The sequence below is a fragment of the Salvelinus alpinus genome, chromosome 38, assembly GCF_045679555.1.
Source record: "Salvelinus alpinus chromosome 38, SLU_Salpinus.1, whole genome shotgun sequence".
Classification (NCBI taxonomy): Eukaryota; Metazoa; Chordata; class Actinopteri; order Salmoniformes; family Salmonidae; genus Salvelinus; species Salvelinus alpinus.
This window is the reverse complement of record NC_092123.1, coordinates 198926-217500: the sequence shown is the minus strand read 5'-3', so window position 1 is coordinate 217500 and position 18575 is coordinate 198926. Positions and strand designations below refer to the sequence as shown.

The following is an 18575-nucleotide window of genomic DNA, read 5'->3' as shown; positions in this document are numbered from 1 at the left end:
GAGAGAGAAAGCAGGCAGAGAAGAGGAGAAAGAGTGGAAAGGGAGACACCAACTGGCCACTTTAGGAAGTGCAACAGTAAAGTCTAGAGGGGGCGTGTCGAGAGTGTGGTGTCAAACAGAAAGAGGTCTAATCATGAACCTTCTAAACAATTCAATTAGATTTAAATCATTTCAACCACAACATTATACATTCTAATCATTTCAAACAGCGTCACTTCAACTTTTATTGTGGGGAAAAAGTATTGCGGAAAAAATCTTCACAACAAATCCCATAACGTTTTGCTGTCAAATCTGATCCTTTATGACAAGGGGAAATCATTTAACTGGTTAGACCCCAGAGCTTTTCACGGTTGCAAGGTCAGGAAAACTCTAGGGCTCCTTCTATAGGCTATACGTTAGATCTAACGTTTGTCCTATCAATTTGCTTGCCTGGATAAGAATAAACTCCTGGCCCTATTTATAGAAATAACAGTCATTACTACATATTAGGCCTAGTGTAGTAAATATCAACGAGTGGGTGCAGTACCCTGCTTTGGCCACCAATGGCAGTATGATCCACAAAGTCCTCTCACCTCAGTCTAAATAAACACACTTTATACGGCTTTAACAAGGTTTTAATCAGTTGAAAATGTATTTAACCTCTCAATAAGTTAAATGGGAGTTTATGTGGTGTTTTGTCTCATAGTTGAGTGTGTCTAGGGAGTGTTATGGAGGGTCAGTGTGTGTGTGAGTGTGTGTGTGTGGCTGAGACTGGGCTAAAACAACAGTAGGGGGCAGGCTAGGAGAGACTGTATTTAAATGTTCTCACACACAGAGAAACTGGCGAGAGCTTGAGCACGCCAGCCGAGTGAGTCTGTTACCAACACATGCACATTGCACACACACACCCCTCTGCCTGTCTGCCACACACACACCCCTCTGTCTGTCTGCCACACACAACACGGCACACAGAGAGAAGTAATGAGGGAAGAGATGGTGGACTCTCAGCTTTATCAACTCTTGTTTATTGATGTTTGTGAAAATAACTAAATATAGCTAGTTTGTACCTACAGTTTGTATCTATAATATACACATATGATAGTTTATTGATTTATTTATAAATTAAAGTAAATTGTTGATTGGACTTGTAAGTAGGAAATGTCAGTATATGTTTTACCTAATAATATTGGGCACCATATAAATGGTACACATTGAGGTTAACTAATAAAAGGTGGTAGGATGTGAAGAGCTGTAAAAACAGAGGGAAATCCTGAATGCGAACCACCAGCTACTGTCATTATGCAGTACAACCCCCCCTACCACCACCACCACTTCTAGTAGCATCTCTCCAGGGATCACTACGGTCCCACTGTTGGCTGAAATGTGTGCTCTCCATCTGTCCCTCTCTTCTCTTCCTTCCCTCCCCAATTCTATATTCTCTCCGGACAAAAGAAGGCTAAAGCAACAGGGGAAATCTGTGTGACTGAGTTCAGATAGTATTTGAAAGCTGTGCGTCACCTTGGCAGAAGGCCAGAGATGGGTGTCTGCCAGAGTTGTTATTGACCATCGACTGAAGACTACTGCTACTAATACTCCTTAATTAACATCCATCTCGCTCTCACACAGAAGCCTGGAGGGAGTGTCTGTTCACTGTTAAAAAGAGAGCAGCCCACACACACACACACACACACACACACACACACACACACACACACACACACACACACACACACACACACACACACACACACACACACACACACACACACACACACACACACACACACACACACACACACACCACACCTGTGGTCTCTGTATTCCAGTTACTGGACTCTGACAGCTTTGGGAGCTGCCCGGGTGAGAGGTGTGTGTGTGTGTCCCTTTCTCACAGAGCAGAGCAGCTCCACAAGGAGAGACAGAGAGAGTGGAATTGTGTGATTTCACTGCTTGGAGCGCTCTGAAGCACTCACCCTGACATTCCAGGTGGTGCTGTGGCATCAGGAGTGTGTGTGTGTGTGTGTGTGTGTGTGTGTGTGTGTGTGTCATACCACACAGAATAACCAGAGCTTCCTCTGCTATAATAGGCTAATCCTGCTTAGAATCAATGTGAGAGATCACACACACACACCCCCCCAGAGGCAGGCAGCGAGGGCTTGTATAACACGTTACAGAGAGTTATGCAGGGCTCATATTTTATCATCTGTGGTCTGACCGAACACATAACTCTGTGTGTGTGTGTGTGTGTGTGTGTGTGTGTGTGTGTGTGTGTGTGTGTGTGTGTGTGTGTAAGCCACTTAACATGCATGACATGTACTCCGGGAGGCAGGCAGGCATTGCCATGGCAACCCGTGTGGGTCATAAGCCCCCCCCCCCCCCCCCCTCCCCTGATTGGCTGATCAGTGAGAAGGGACCGGGTGGGGAGGAGAGAGCTTGATGGAGGGGGGAGATTGGGGGAAAGAGGAGAGGGAGAGGGACAGGGGGTAAGAAGGCACAAAAGAGATGAAGAGATCCATTGTGATCTCTGGGGATTCCTTAGAAGTCCCTTTCACTGCTGTTAAGAATCTCCACTGTTTTCAACTATAACGACCTGGCGGATAATAACACATTAACCACATTATCACCTACCCACATTATACAATCCTATTTCACCTGAATAAAGTCGGCCATAAGAATGCTGTCATAATGGGAACAAGGACAGAGAGTACTGCCACTAGGCTGCCTCTGTCCAACAAAGCTGTGGGAACTAACAGCACTGAAGATGAGGAGAACACGTCTCTTGGGAGGAGGAGGACAGTAGTCAACTGTAAAATATCCTATCATTTGGCAGAGCACGACGCCTCACTCACAGACAGCTCCATGTGGAAGTGAGAAAAAAGGTGTTGCCTACATCAATTATGCATTTTAACAGGCACTCTGATTCTTAGAGATCACACACACACACACACACACACACACAATGGAAAAATCTCAGTTGCTCCCTTGCTGCTGCTATGTGCACACACACACACACACACACACACACACACTATTCAAGCTTCTGCACTCCAAAGAGCATCACTCATAAGAAAATGATCCTGTCCGAACTCTGAACAGTCGAGGTGTTTCAAACAGCAGCTAGACAGAGGGGAAAGAGGGAAACAGCATTTAAAAGACAGCTCTACCAGACTGCTGCCTGCAATTACTGGGCCATTCAATCTGGAACAAGACATATAGGCCAACTAGTCATAAAAAGGGACATGATATAGTCTCTGAAATGTCACACAGTTTTCTGAAACATAAAACCATGTCATTTGGATGAGGACTTTTGGGCATGCTATTGTCCTCTGACCTGAAACAGTTGTAGACTCCAGAGAAATGAGGGCAGAGAGATCAGAGGAGTCAGTCATGGTCCTAAAGCCACACTACTCTAGGACGGACGGACAGACAGACGGACGGACGGACGGACAGACGGACGGACAGACGGAGAGAGGGAGAGACACATAAAAAGAGACAGACGGGGAGAGGGAGACAGAAAAAGACAGGGAGAGGAGGATGATCAAATGATATCAATCAAGAGAGTCTGAGAAGAGTGAGAATAAGTAAACAAGAGACAGGAAAAGAAGGGGACCAGTATTATCCCCATGCAGGTCAATGAGAGAGATGGAACTCTCCTAACCCAGTCATGACCCCAGTCTTACAAGGAAGGAGAAGCAGACAGACACCTTAAGGCAGGGGCCCCCAATTACATTCAGCCGCGGGCCGAGTTTTCCTTGAGCGGATGGTCGGAACATAGTTATAAGTCATTTAACTGCAAGAATCCCAAACAGATACAGGGCCTTCAGAAAGCAGTCACGCCCCTTGACTTATTCCACATGTTGTTGTGTTACAGTCTGAATTCAACATGGATTCACGTTTGTTTTTCTTCTCACCCATCTACAGTCAATAACGACAACCCCATAATGACAAAGTGGAAACATGATTAGACATTTTTGCAAATGTATTGAAAGATGTAAATGAGATATTTCTGTATTTCATAAGTATTCACACCCCTGAGTCAATACATGTTAGAATCAACTTTGGCATGGATTATAGCGGGGCGGCAGGGTAGCCTAGTGGTTAGAGCAGACATGGTAAACTTCTGTCGTTATAACCCTGAACAAGGCAGTGTTCCTAGGCCGTCATTGAAAATAAGAATTTGTTCTTAACTGACTTGCCTAGTTAAATAAAGGTTAAATAAATAGCTGAGTCTTTCTGGGTAAGTCTCTAAGAGCTTTCCACACCTGGATTGTACAACATTTGCCAATTATTATTTTCAAAATTCTTCAAGCTCTGTCAAATTGGTTGTTGATCATTGCTAGACAACCATTTTCAGTTTGACATATATTTTCAAGTAGATTTAAGTCAAGACGGTAACTCGGCCACTCAGGAACATTACTGTCTTCTTGGTAAGCTACTCCAGTGTAGATTTAGCCTTCTGTGTTAGGTTATAGTCCTGCTGAAAGGAGAATTAATCTCCAAGTGTCTGGTAGAAAGCAGACTGAACTAGGATTTTGTCTGTGCTTAGCTCCATTCCATGTATTATTTATCCTGAAAAACCAGTCCTTATCAATTACTAGCACACCCATAACATGACACAGCCACCACTATGCTTGAAAATATGGAGAGTGGTACTCAGTAATGTGTTGTATTTGCCCCAAACATAACGCTTTGTATTCAGGACAACTGAATTGCTTTGCCACATTTTTGACGGCAGTGCCTTGTCGCAAATGTTTTGGAATATGTTTATTCTGTACAGGATGTATTCTTTTCAAAAATGTAAGTCAGGTAAGTATTGTGGAATAACTACAAGGTTGTTGACCCATCCTTAGTCTTCTCCTATCACAGCCATTAAAATCTGTAACTGTTATAAAGTAACCATTGGCCTCATGGTGAAATCCCTGAGCTGTTTCCTTCCTCTCCGGCAACTGAGTTAGTAAGGCCACCTGTATCTTTGTTGTGTATTGAAACACCATCCAAAGTGTAATTAATAACTTCACCATGCTCAAAGGGTTAAGCAAATGTTCCCTCCTGAATTTATTTAGACTTGGCATAACAAAGGGGCATTATGGGGTATTGTGTGTAGACCAGTGACAAAACATTTCATCCATTTAACAAAATGTGGAAAAAGTCAAGGGGTGTGAATACTCTGAAGGCACTGTGTGTGTGTGTGTGTGTGTACGTATACACACACACACACACACTTCAGCTATTTGACTGACCAAGAAAGGAGAGTGATGGAGCGCTGCAACAGATGACCTGGCCTCCACAAATCACCCGACCTCAACCCAATTATTATTATAATATATTTTTTTAACCTTCATTCAACTAGGCAAGTCAGTTAAGAATATAATTCTTATTTACAATGACGGCCTACCAAAAGGCAAAAGACTTTCTGCAGGGACGGAGGCTGGGATTAAATTTATTTTTTATTTTTTAAATAACATAAATATAGGACAAAACACACATCACGACAAGAGACAACACTACATAAAGAGAGACCTAAGACAACAAATGTCTTAAATTGTCTTAAAGCCTCAATTGAGATGGTTTGGGATGAGTTGGACTGCAGAGTGAAGGAAAAGCAGCCAACAAGTGCTCAGCATATGTGGGAACTCCTTCAAGACTGTTGGAAAAGCATTCCAGGGGAAGCTGGTTGAGAGAATGCCAAGAGTGTGCAAACCTGTCATCAAGGTAAAGGGTGGCGACTTTGAAGAATCTCTAATAAAAATATATTTTGACTTGTTTAACTTTTTTGGTTACTATATGATTCCATGTGTGTTATTTCATAGTTTTGATGTCTTCACTATTATTCTACATTGTAGAAAATAGTAAAAATAAAAGAAAACCCTGGAATGAGTAGGTGTGTCCAAACTTTTGACTGGTACTGTATATATATTTATTTAAAATAAAATCACCGGTGGGCCGCCTATTGGAGAACCCTGTTCTGAAGTGTAATGACATGACGGGATGAAGTGTCTCTCACACAACCGCTCTCTTTCACTCAATCCCCATTCGTCCATCTTCTCCATCTCTTTCTCTCTGCCAATCCCACATGGAATGAGTCTTTAAGCAACAGCGTAGTGGATATTGTAGTGAAATGTGTGTGTCGGGGGAACAAATCTGTCAATGTGCCCTTGAGCAAGGCACTTAACCCTAATTGCTCTTGTAAGACACTCTGGATAGGAGCGTCTTGCTAAATGACTCAAATGTCAAATGTAATAAGGGAATAACATGTGTCCTCACTGTGTCCAGTGCATTGGCCATGAAAAAATACCTTTCTAATTTTCATTCTCTGGTCCCTTGAATCATGCCAATAAACTCAAGCCCCCTTGACAAATGAGTGGAGCTCCCCTGGTCTGCTCTAAGGTATCTGTAGTGGGGGGGTTCACTTAATAATGCAGCATCATGGTCTCTATATTACAGAGAGGCTCTACAGTAATAAAATGTCTTTACAGAGCTCTAGAGTAGGCTTTGGGCTGTAGCCTCTACAGTACCTTTACAGAGCTCTAGAGTAGGCTTTGGGTTGCAGGCTCTACAGTAATACAGTGGTTTTACAGAGCTCTAGAGTAGGCTTTGGGTTGCAGGCTCTACAGTACCTTTACAGAGCTCTAGAGTAGGCTTTGGGTTGCAGGCTCTACAGTAATACAGTGGTTTTACAGAGCTCTAGAGTAGGCTTTGGGCTGCAGGCTCTACAGTACCTTTACAGAGCTCTAGAGTAGGCTTTGGGTTGCAGGCTCTACAGTAATACAGTGGTTTTACAGAGCTCTAGAGTAGGCTTTGGGTTGCAGGCTCTACAGTACCTTTACAGAGCTCTAGAGTAGGCTTTGGGTTGCAGGCTCTACAGTAATACAGTGGTTTTACAGAGCTCTAGAGTAGGCTTTGGGTTGCAGGCTCTACAGTACCTTTACAGAGCTCTAGTGTAAACTTTGGGCTGCAGCCTCTACATAAAAAACCAAAAGGTTTCTAAAGAAATATATATTTTTCTTGCCGGCAGGCAAGAAAAAAAGAACGAGAAAGGAAAAAGGAAAATAAAGAAGATTCTCTCTGCAATGGCCGCCTGGCTCACTGCAGCTATCGCAAAATGGAGACGCAGGGACAGCGAGTGAAATGGAGGAGAGAACGAGAGCACAGAGGGAGATCAGCGGGAGCAGAGGAGGAAGAGAGAGGGGAGGAGGGCTGGGGGGAGCTGGGAGAGAGAGACTCATTAGTTTGTCTCATCTTTCTGCCTCTCACCTTGACCCACATTCACTGTCTGTTGCTATTCACCCCCCCACACACACACACACTTTGATTTCTCCAGCTGAGGCTATTATACCCTAATGACATAAGAGGCTCCAGAATGTTATCATTTCACTACAGAGAACCCATTACTGTGACTAGCAGAATCAGTGTGTGTGTGTGTGTGTGATAAAGACTGTGGGTTCAACAGCACTGCATATCCAGGGCTGAACCTCCTGCAGTCTGATCATGAAGTGAGCCTATGAAGTCAGATGTTTGTTTGGCCAAAGGTGTTTGGTTTACCTCGAGATGCTACTGGGGGAAAGTGACATTCCCAGGTTGTCAATGTGCTAGTGTGACTGTCCAGACATAGAACCTAGGGCCTGACCTCTCATCATCTCAACTCTAGACTGCATTAGCCCATTGAGCTAAAGCCTAAACATCCTGACATTAGTCTTCAGGTCCCTGACAGGCAATGTTCATCATCCATGAGGGTAGTTTACCAGACCACTGCTGATACAATGGTATTGGGGTAATCTGGTAATCTGGGGGTTAGAAGGGGTAGTTTAATCTACTGTGCTACAGGGAAACCCTTAATCCCACATGAGACTATAAAGGCAGATGAAGTGAAGAACACACACAGCCTTAATCTGAGTGTGAGCCGGCTTTCTCCGCCAGAAAATCTCAGGAGCATGAGATATATATATATATGCAGACAATGATGTAAAATGTGTATGTGTGTGTGTGTATGTTAGTGTGTGTGTGTAACTGTACTTTATTGATCCCCTGAGGGTAGGCCCACATTAAATGTGTCACCAGCAGTAGTAGTGTTGGAGAATAATGTGCTAGAAAACCAAACCAGACAAGCACCGGCTGGAGAAATATTAGCAGCATCATCATGTTAGCTTTAGATGCAATGCTACCGTGCTGAAACATACTTGACTGTGTGCTTTCAATGCCTTTAGATACATACTATTTAATGTTACACTAGTATAGCCAACTGGGTGTTGAACCAAGTAGCCAACAAGTACACCAGTCTGCTAGGTCTCAGGTGATGATGTTAAACAACCACGCGCAGCGCTGGACAGGAATGCTTCAGAGCATTTTCAGCCCCACATTCTCTCTCTCCATCTGATGCTACAGGTCATCTAGCCAACCCGCTAAACATCCGCTAAACATCCGCTAGCCAACCCGCTAAACATCCGCTAGCCAACCCGCTAAACATCCGCTAGCCAACCCGCTAAACATCCGCTAAACATCCGCTAGCCAACCCGCTAAACATCCGCTAAACATCCGCTAGCCAACCCGCTAAACATCCGCTAAACATCCGCTAGCCAACCCGCTAAACATCCGCTAAACATCCGCTAGCCAACCCGCTAAACATCCGCTAAACATCCGCTAGCCAACCCGCTAAACATCCGCTAAACATCCGCTAGCCAACCCGCTAAACATCCGCTAAACATCCGCTAGCCAACCCGCTAAACATCCGCTAAACATCCGCTAGCCAACCCGCTAAACATCCGCTAGCCAACCCGCTAAACATCCGCTAAACATCCGCTAAACATCCGCTAAACATCCGCTAAACATCCGCTAGCCAACCCGCTAAACATCCGCTAAACATCCGCTAGCCAACCCGCTAAACATCCGCTAAACATCCGCTAGCCTACCCGCTAAACATCCGCTAGCCAACCCGCTAAACATCCGCTAAACATCCGCTAGCCAACCCGCTAAACATCCGCTAAACATCCGCTAAACATCCGCTAAACATCCGCTAGCCAACCCGCTAAACATCCGCTAGCCAACCCGCTAAACATCCGCTAGCCAACCCGCTAAACATCCGCTAAACATCCGCTAGCCAACCCGCTAAACATCCGCTAAACATCCGCTAGCCAACCCGCTAAACATCCGCTAAACATCCGCTAGCCAACCCGCTAAACATCCGCTAGCCAACCCGCTAAACATCCGCTAGCCAACCCGCTAAACATCCGCTAAACATCCGCTAGCCAACCCGCTAAACATCCGCTAAACATCCGCTAGCCAACCCGCTAAACATCCGCTAAACATCCGCTAGCCAACCCGCTAAACATCCGCTAAACATCCGCTAGCCAACCCGCTAAACATCCGCTAAACATCCGCTAGCCAACCCGCTAAACATCCGCTAAACATCCGCTAAACATCCGCTAGCTGATTACAACACAAACTGCTAGCTAAACTAGGCGTACACCACAGCCAAATACACCACAACCAGCTAGCAAAATACACCACAGCTTACTATGCAACACAACCAGATAGCTAACTATCAGATTTGTCTAATGCCAATTGAAGCTATAAAGTTGTTATTTCACTGCGAGTGGTCCTGACAGCTTCCCTGTATACATACCATTTGCTTTAGCTAGCTTCAATATCTTCTCATTAGTCTAAAGAGACGTAGGGCGTATTCTTTCAGCGAACACGCTTGATAATGGTCACTCCCTAAAACTGAAATAATACCTTCTTCACACACACTTTCACAAACACAGTCCTAAATCTGGATTCAGCTTGGATTCAATAACTATGTCTAAACTGAGTCTGCTGAAGTCAAGGAGGACACTCTGGAGCTGTGTAATGGCAACATGTTACAGTATAATTTATGGTGTAATTGGCCTGATCATAAAATACTAATTCAGTTACAAATCAAAACTGGTTCAGTCACACAAATCAACTAGCTATTACAAATTAATAATTTACTATAAATATACCAGTCATTACACAGGCCCACACCCCCAAAGTTTTTAGTAAAACATTTTTTTATATATATATAAACTAGGCAATTAAGGTTGTGAAAATGTAGGACACTAAAGAGGCTTTTCTACAGACTCTGAAAAACACCAAAAGAAAGATGCCCAGGGTCCCTGCTCATCTGCGTGAACGTGCCTTAGGCATGCTGCAAGGAGGCATGATGACTGCAGATGTGGCCAGGGCAATAAACTGCAATGTCCGTACTGTGACACGCCTAAGACAGCGCTACAGGGAGACAGGACAGACAGCTGATTGTCCTCGCAGTGGCAGACCACGTGTAACAACACCTGCACAGGATCGGTACATCCGAACATCACACCTGCGGGACAGGTACAGGATGGCAACAACAACTGCCCGAGTTACACCAGGAACACACAATCCCTCCATCAGTGCTCAGACTGTCCGCAATAGGCTGAGAGAGGCTGGACTGAGGGCTTGAAGGCCTGTTGTAAGGCAGGTCCTCATCAGACATCACCGGCAACAACGTCGCCTATGGGCACAAACCCACTGTCGCTGGACCACACAGGACTGGCAAAAAGTGCTCTTCACTGACGAGTCGCAGTTTTGTCTCACCGGATTCGCGTTTATCGTCGAAGGAATGAGCGTTACACCGAGGCCTGTACTCAGGAGCAGGATCGATTTGGAGGTGGAGGGTCCATCATGGTCTGGGGCAGTTTGTCACAGCATGATCAGACTGAGAGTGTCATTGCAGGCAATCTCAACGCTGTGCGTTACAAGGAAGACATCCTCCTCCCTCATGTGGTACCCTTCCTGCAGGCTTATCCTGACATGACCCTCCAGCATGACAATGCCACCAGCCATACTGCTCGTTTTGTGCGTGATTTCCTGCAAGACAGGAATGTCAGTGTTCTGCCATGACCAGTGAAGAGCTCGGATCTCAATCCCATTGAGCACGTCTGGGACCTGTTGGATCGGAGGGTGAGGGCTAGGGCCATTCCCCCCAGAAATGTCCGGGAACTTGCAGGTGCCTTGGTGGAAGAGTGGGGTAACATCTCACAGCAAGAACTGGCAAATCTGGTGCAGTCCATGAGGAGGAGATGCCCTGCGGTACTTAATGCAGCTGGTGGCCACACTAGATACTGACTGTTACTTTTGATTTTGACCCCCCCCTTTGTTTAGGGACTCATTATTCAATTTCTGTTAGTCACATGTCTGTGACATGTTCATACAAATATTTACACATGTTAAGTTTGATGAAATAAACTCAGTTGACAGCGAGAGGACGTTTCTTTTCCCCCCCCGAGTTAATATATATAATCATTTAGGATTTCCGTTTGGGTCAAAAAAGACTCAAATCATAAGAAAAAAAGAAGCCTTGTGTCTCAATGAAATCAAGATATGAAATTACAACCCCTTTTTTGGGCTTAGTTGGTCAATTTGCAGTGTACAAATGATTATAATCATGTTCCGGTCCCTCGACCATCGGCTCTGATAAAAACCGGCCTGTGGTTGAATCTAGTTGCCAACCTCTGCTTTAATGTAGACTCCACCTGACCTACTGCTGCATTCATATACTGTCTGTTACAGAACAGTCTGGTCTGGATTACTGGACTGGGCCCACGGCAGGATGACCAGATGTCATTGTTTTCAATGAGAGAGCGACGGTAACTTCCGTCAATTTCCACTGACGTTCCTTACAGAACAGCCACTCCAGTGTTTCCCCTGCCTTTGAATAGGTAGAGAGGGCTCCCCACCTAGCTCTTCCCCTGGTCTAAACAAATTAAATGTTTTGTTCAAGGTCCTACATGTGGCCTAGCCTAATGCCACAATTACACCAGGCACTACCTCTAACGGTCAAACTACCAGATACCATCCAGTTTCAATGGGTGCTGCAAACAAGGACACATTCTGCAACGTAATGGTCGGCGACTATGAGCTTGGCGACCACGTTTATGCAAATTAGCAGCTCCTATTAGTAGTTGTAAAGGAATAAAAATATGAAAAACTACTTAATGCTGTTTGAAGCAGTATCGTTGCCTTTTAATCCACACCTCCGGTTAACTTGTGTAAACAGCAGCTTGCTAGTGGTTTCATGTTTGGTTCATGTTCATTGAAAACATTATTAGCCTACGACTCTAGCCTATTCCCAACAGATGTTTTTGGATAATATTGTTAAGCTATTAGGAAATCTATTTCAGTGAATTTCTACTCCATGTTCTTCAAAAACCATGAAAAATAAATCTAAATTACGCTACATTACATTTGAGTAATTTAGCAGTCTTTTTCACATAACCAGGGCTTGACATCAACCTTTTTTTTAGATGAAAATGTATGACACAATCTGTGCATTCAACTAGAGTACGTAAAACAACGACTTCATGAGCCGAATCAGTCCTGGTGAAAGTGATGGCAATTACAAGTCCAACAGGTAAGGGTGGCAAGGTGGTAGAGGAGGACAGGTGCTGTCTGAAGAGACAGACTGTTGCAGATGGGCAGCATCTGTGCTGTAGAACTATTGCTAAAATGTTAGGTGTTTATACTTGTATCCCAGCCCCCGACTCAAAGTCAATAGGCTAGGCTGCTCAGAAGTACTGTACACCCCATTGCATTGAAACGTTTCCCGTTTCAAGTTTATTTGCCATATGTAACAGGTTAGTCATACACTGGAAATCTTACCAAGTCACACTACTCAACCATGAACTGTCAACAACAGCCGTGCCAAGTGAAGATCATATCCTGGCCTGCGGTGTGTGGTGTTTTATGGCTGTGTACTAAATATTGCCAGTCTATGTTGTACGTTCTATGCAAAAGGAGACGAGGAACATAACAATGTGGGACAATAAAGTTCTATTGTATCTCTAGCACCAGTGGTAGTTTACAGTCAGTTGGTCTTCCAGGATGCATTGCCTACAGGATGCATAGCCTACAGTAGACTGCTAGTTCAGTCTGCTGGTGGAAAGTCACATGGCTCAGCTTGTTGCATAACCACTTTGTTGACAATCAGTGAATGATCACTAGGACACAAGCTGGCTGTATAATCCTTTACCCTAAACATCAGACTCTAGACTCTATACAAAGAACAGTGAAGCTGGGTGTTTAACACAATCTTCAAAGAGTTAGGCTTAAATTAGCCAGCTAGCTAACTTGACCAAATAGTCTCAAACTCCATAATAAAGAAAGATGTATGTGGATATGAAACGGTATAAGTGAACCGATATCCTCATTAACCCATAAGTGATTTCTGCCAGAAGAATGGATCCTTGGGAGAGTGAGGTCTGGAGTGGGGAGCATGGAGACTGTACCCAGGGTTGGATTTGGAACCCATCCCCCTCACACATTTCCCCGCTAAATTTCTTTAAGCAGAGAAAAGGGGCGGAGTGGGTTAGCAAACTAGCTAGCTGCACTTTTAAAAAAATGATCTACTAGTCAAAATATTGCAATTTGTCAAGAATCCCAACGTTAAACTTCGGTACAATAAGTAACATGTCAAAACAATGGGTGGGAAAACAGGAAACAATGTTCCTAACGTTACAGGTGAAATTTCTGCAGAATCGCCATGAATGGCGTGATAGATTGGCAAGGATGGATGTCAAATAGCACTGGTGACAGCAAGCCGACTAACACTAACGTTACCTTGCTCCCAAATATATCATCCGAAACCCCGAGACATATGCAATGAATTAGGGTTAGCTAGCAACAATAGCAATGTCTGGCTGGCTGGTTAGCTAGGTCGCGCAGGCGGCACTGTAACGTTACAATAAGAGAGTCTGCATACAACATTCTGTTAACGCGTTGAATCTGTCCGTCTATCAAGAGCAATAAAAACACGTCACACCCGTTGACTTAGTAACGGGAAAACTAAGGGCGAGTGATTAAAAGTGATTCTGGCAAAACACAGCGGTCAAGTCTCTCGTGCGTTCCTGCAATCTGACATGTTGAGACATTCCTGCTAATGGCCCTCGATCAATGTAGCTAGCTAGCCGAACAGAGGGAAGAGAGAAAGCACATCCAGCTCTCTCCGCTAGCTTGCGAAGCAGCACCCATCCCCCTCCTCTCTCTCCCCATCCCTCTCTCGCTCTCTGAATCCACCATCTTGATTCTGAGACCCGTCTCCCCTTTCCCACAAGCCAAAAACACAACCAAAATACCAACAAACTCACCTTTACAGGCCATCGACCAATCGATTACTGTCTTCCGAAATAAAAAATCGATATATCTGATAAAAGTGTGTAGATTTTAATATTGTAAATATGTCGTGAGAAGCGGGAACCGCGCCTTGGAGCAGAAAGGAACAATCCTAAACTGCCATCTGGTGGAGCCTTCCTCGCTGTAATGCTGTTCTGGTGGCGCAGCCTCTCACTGCAACCTTACTGCCTCCTGGCGGACACAGACGAGATTACAGCAACGGGTGCGCGCCGCGGGGGCGAGGAGAGGGGAGGCACTGCAGGACCCCGCGAAAAGAAGGAAACAGTGGGGGGCGCGCTCAGATCCACGGGCACGCGTAGAAGGGGAGGGCGAGTTTAGCAGTGTTTTGGTCGGCGGTTTGATGGTAAATAGGCCATCAAAGATTACCCCTCAAAACACAATTTACCAGGCTACAATACACACATGTCACAGTGTTAGTGCAGTATCTTGCCTGAGACCTGAAGACTCATGTTAGCTCCAAGTTGTAATGCCTAGGGTTTAGCTGTGGCAAAGATGATCTGGGTTCAATATCTGGTCTGTCAAAAATCTCACTCTCTGGTTTAATTTTGCTTGTCTACATTGGTTGGTCCTTTTGAGGTGAGACTCTCTCAATATCTGCGACATACAGTGCCTTCAGAAAGTATTCACACCCCTTGACTTTCTCCACATTTTGTTGTGTTACAGCCTGAATTTAAAATGTATTAAATGTAGATGTTTTTGTCACTGGCCTACACACAATACCCCATAATGTCAAAGTGGAATTATGTTTTTCGAAATGTTTACAAAAAAAATAACAAAAAAAAATCTGAAATGTTTTGAGTCGATAAGTGTTCAACCCCATTGTTATGGGAAGCGTAATTATGATCAGGAGTAGACATGTACTTAACAAGTCACATAACAAGTTACACTTAACAAGTCACCCTTCTTACCTTGCTTGGACTCTGTGTGCAATAATAACATGATTTTTGAATGACAACCTCATCTCTGTACCCCACCACAGGAGGTTGGTGGCACCTTAATTGGGGAGGACGGGCTCATTGTAATGGCTGGAGCAGAATGAGTGAAACGGTATCAAATACATGTTTTCCATGTGCTTGATGCCATTCCATTCGCTCCGTCCCAGCCATTATTATGAGTTGTCCTCCACTCAGCAGCCTCCACTGTACCCCACACATACAATTATCTGTAAGGTCCCTCAGTCGAGCAGTGAATTTCAAACACAGATTCAACCACAAAGACCAGGGAGGTTTTCCAATGCCTCGCGAAGAAGAGCACCTATTGGTAGATGGGTAAAAATACAAAAAAACACACATTAAATATCCCTTTGAGCATGGTGAAGTTATTTTTATTTTTTTATTTAACCTTTATTTAACTAGGCAAGTCAGTTAAGAACAAATTCTTATTTACAATGACCAATGGCAAAAGGCCTCCTGCGGGGACGGGGGCTGGGATTAAAGATACAAAAATAAATCAAATATAAATATAAGACAAAACACACATCACGACAAGAGAGACAACACAACACTACATGAAGAGAGACCTAAGACAACAACATAGCAAGGCAGCAACACATGACAACACAGCATGGTAGCAACACAACATTACAACAACATGGTAACAACACAACATGGTAGCAGCACAAAACATGGTACAAACATTATTGGGCACAGACAACAGCACAAAGGGCAAGAAGGTAGAGACAACAATACATCACGCAAAGCAGCCACAACTGTCAGTAAGTGTCGATGATTGAGTCTTTGAATGAAGATATTGAGATGAAACTGTCCAGTTTGAGTGTTTGTTGCAGCTCGTTCCAGTCGCTAGCTGCAGCGAACTGAAAAGAGGAGCAACCCAGGGATGTGTGTGCTTTGGGGACCTTTAACAGAATGTGACTGGCAGAACGGGTGTTGTATGTGGAGGATGAGGGCTGCAGTAGATATCTCAGATAGGGGGGAGTGAGGCCTAAGAGGGTTTTATAAATAAGCATCAACCAGTGGCTCTTGCGACGGGTATACAGAGATGAGCAGTTTACAGAAGAGTATAGAGTGCAGTGATGTGTCCTATAAGTAGCAAATCTGATGGCCGAATGGTAAAGAACATCTAGCCGCTCGAGAGCACCCTTACCTGCCGATCTATAAATTACGTCTCCGTAATCTAGCATGGGTAGAACGGTCATCTGAATCAGGGTTAGTTTGGCAGCTGGGGTGAAAAAGGAGCAATTACGATAGAGGAAACCAAGTCTAGATTTAACTTTAACCTGCAGCTTTGATATGTGCTGAGAGAAGGACAGTGTACCGTCTAGCCATACTCCCAAGTACTTGTATGAGGTGACTACCTCAAGCTCTAAACCCTCAGAGGTAGTAATCACACCTGTGGGGAGAGGGACATTCTTCTTACCAAACCACAAGACCTTTGTTTTGGAGGTGTTCAGAACAATGTTAAGGGTAGAGAAAGCTTGTTGGACACTAAGAAAGCTTTGTTGTAGAGGATTTAACCCAAAATCTGTGGAGGGCCAGCTGAGTATAAGACTGTATCATCTGCATATAAATGGATGAGAGAGCTTCCTACTGCCTGAGCTATGTTGTTGATGTAAATTGAAAAGAGCGTGGGGCCTAGGATCGAGCCTTGGGGTACACCCTTGGTGACAGACAGTGGCTGACACAGCAGATTTTCTGACTTCATACACTGCACTCTTTGAGAGAGGTAGTTAGCAAACCAGGCCAAAGACCCCTCAGAGACACCAATACTCCTTAGCCGACCCAGAAGAATGGAATGATCTACCGTATCAAAAGCTTTGGCCAAGTCAATAAAAATAGCAGCACAACATTGCTTAGAATCAAGGGCAATGGTGACATCAGTGAGGACCTTTAAGGTTGCAGTGACACATCCATAACCTGAGCGGAAACCAGATTGCACACCAGAGAGAATAATATAGACATCAAGATGCTGCATCAATACACCCAGTCACTACAAAGATACAGGCGTCCTTCCTAACTCAGTTGACGGCGAGGAAGGAACCCGCTCAGGGATTTTACCATGAGGCCAATGGTGACTTTAAAAAAGTTACAGAGTTTAATGGCTGTGATAGGAGGAAACTGAGGATGGATCAACAACATTGTAGTTACTCCACAATACTAACCTAAATGACAGAGGGAAAAGAAGGAAGCCTGTACAGAATATGGGCTGCCGAGTGACGCAGCGGTCTGAGGCACTGCATTGCAGTGCTCGAGGTGTCACTACAGACCCTGTTTCGATCCCAGGCTGTATCATAACTGGCCTTGATCAGAAGTCCCAAAGGGCGGCGCACAATTGGCCAAGCGTCGTCCAGGTTAGGGGAATGTTTGGCTGGGGTAGGTCCTCATTGTAAATAAGAATTTGTTCTTAATGTTCTTAACTGACTAGCCTAGTTAAATAAAGGTAAAATACAAATATTCCAAAACATGCATCCTGTTTGCAACAAGGCACTAAAGTAATTCTGCAAAAAATGTAGCAAAGCAATTAACTTTTTGTCCTGAATACAAAGCGTTATGTTTGGGTGGCGAATCCAATACAACACATTACAGAGTAACACTCTCCATATTTTCAAGCATAGTGGTGGCTGCATCATGTTATGGGTATGCTTGTAATCGGTAAGGACTCGGGAGTTTTCAGGGTAAAAAATAAACGGAATGGAGCTAAGCACAAAATCCTAGACACTGGGAGATGAATTCACCTTTCAGCAGGACAATAACCTAAAACGCAAGGCCAAATCTACACTGGAGTTGTTTACCAAGACGGTATTGAATGTTCCTGAGTGGCCTAGTTACAGTTATGGCTTAAATCAGTTTGAAAATCTATGGCCAGACCTGAAAAGGATGTCTAGCAATGATCAACAACCAATTTGACAGAGCTGAAATAATTTTGAAAAGAATAATGGGCAAATGTTGCACAATCCAGGCGTGGACAGCTCTTAGAAACCCGGAAAGCCTCACAGTCGTAATCGCTGCCAAAGGTGCTTCTACAAATATGATTAGATATTTCTATATTTCATTTTCAATAAATTTGCAAACATTTCTAAAAACTTTATCACTTTGTCATTATGGGGTATTCTGGGTAGACGGGTGAGATAAAATCTATTAAATCCATTTTGAATTCTGGCTCCAACAAAACAAAATGTGCAATTAGTCAAGTCAGGTATTGATACTCTCTGCAGGCACACACTCTCTCTCTTAGTCTGTGTGTGAGAGAGAGAGTGTGTGTGTGACTGTGCCATACTTTTTTTGTAGGCAACTTCAAATCTAATTACACTGAATCTCTATCTCTCCTCTCTCCCTCTGTGTGTGTGTGTGTGTGTTCTCAAGCCCAAACAGAGACCCTGTGTCTCCATGGTAACAGAACTTCCCCGTGGACACTTTAACATGATGTTTACATAAATAGTACTACAGGGCTTGAGA

General features: G+C 44.2%; 1 protein-coding gene across 2 annotated transcripts in view; it reads right to left on the bottom strand.

Moving 5' to 3' along the window:
- Nucleotides 1–14297, bottom strand: part of LOC139566474 (cohesin subunit SA-1) — a 31271-nt gene extending 16974 nt beyond the window's left edge. For both annotated transcript variants that reach the window (XM_071387682.1, XM_071387683.1), the window contains exon 1: nucleotides 14118–14297. The gene's annotated coding sequence lies outside the window, so the exon portion shown is untranslated. The remainder of the gene's footprint in view (nucleotides 1–14117) is intronic.
- Between the last annotated feature and the right edge of the window lie 4278 nt (nucleotides 14298–18575).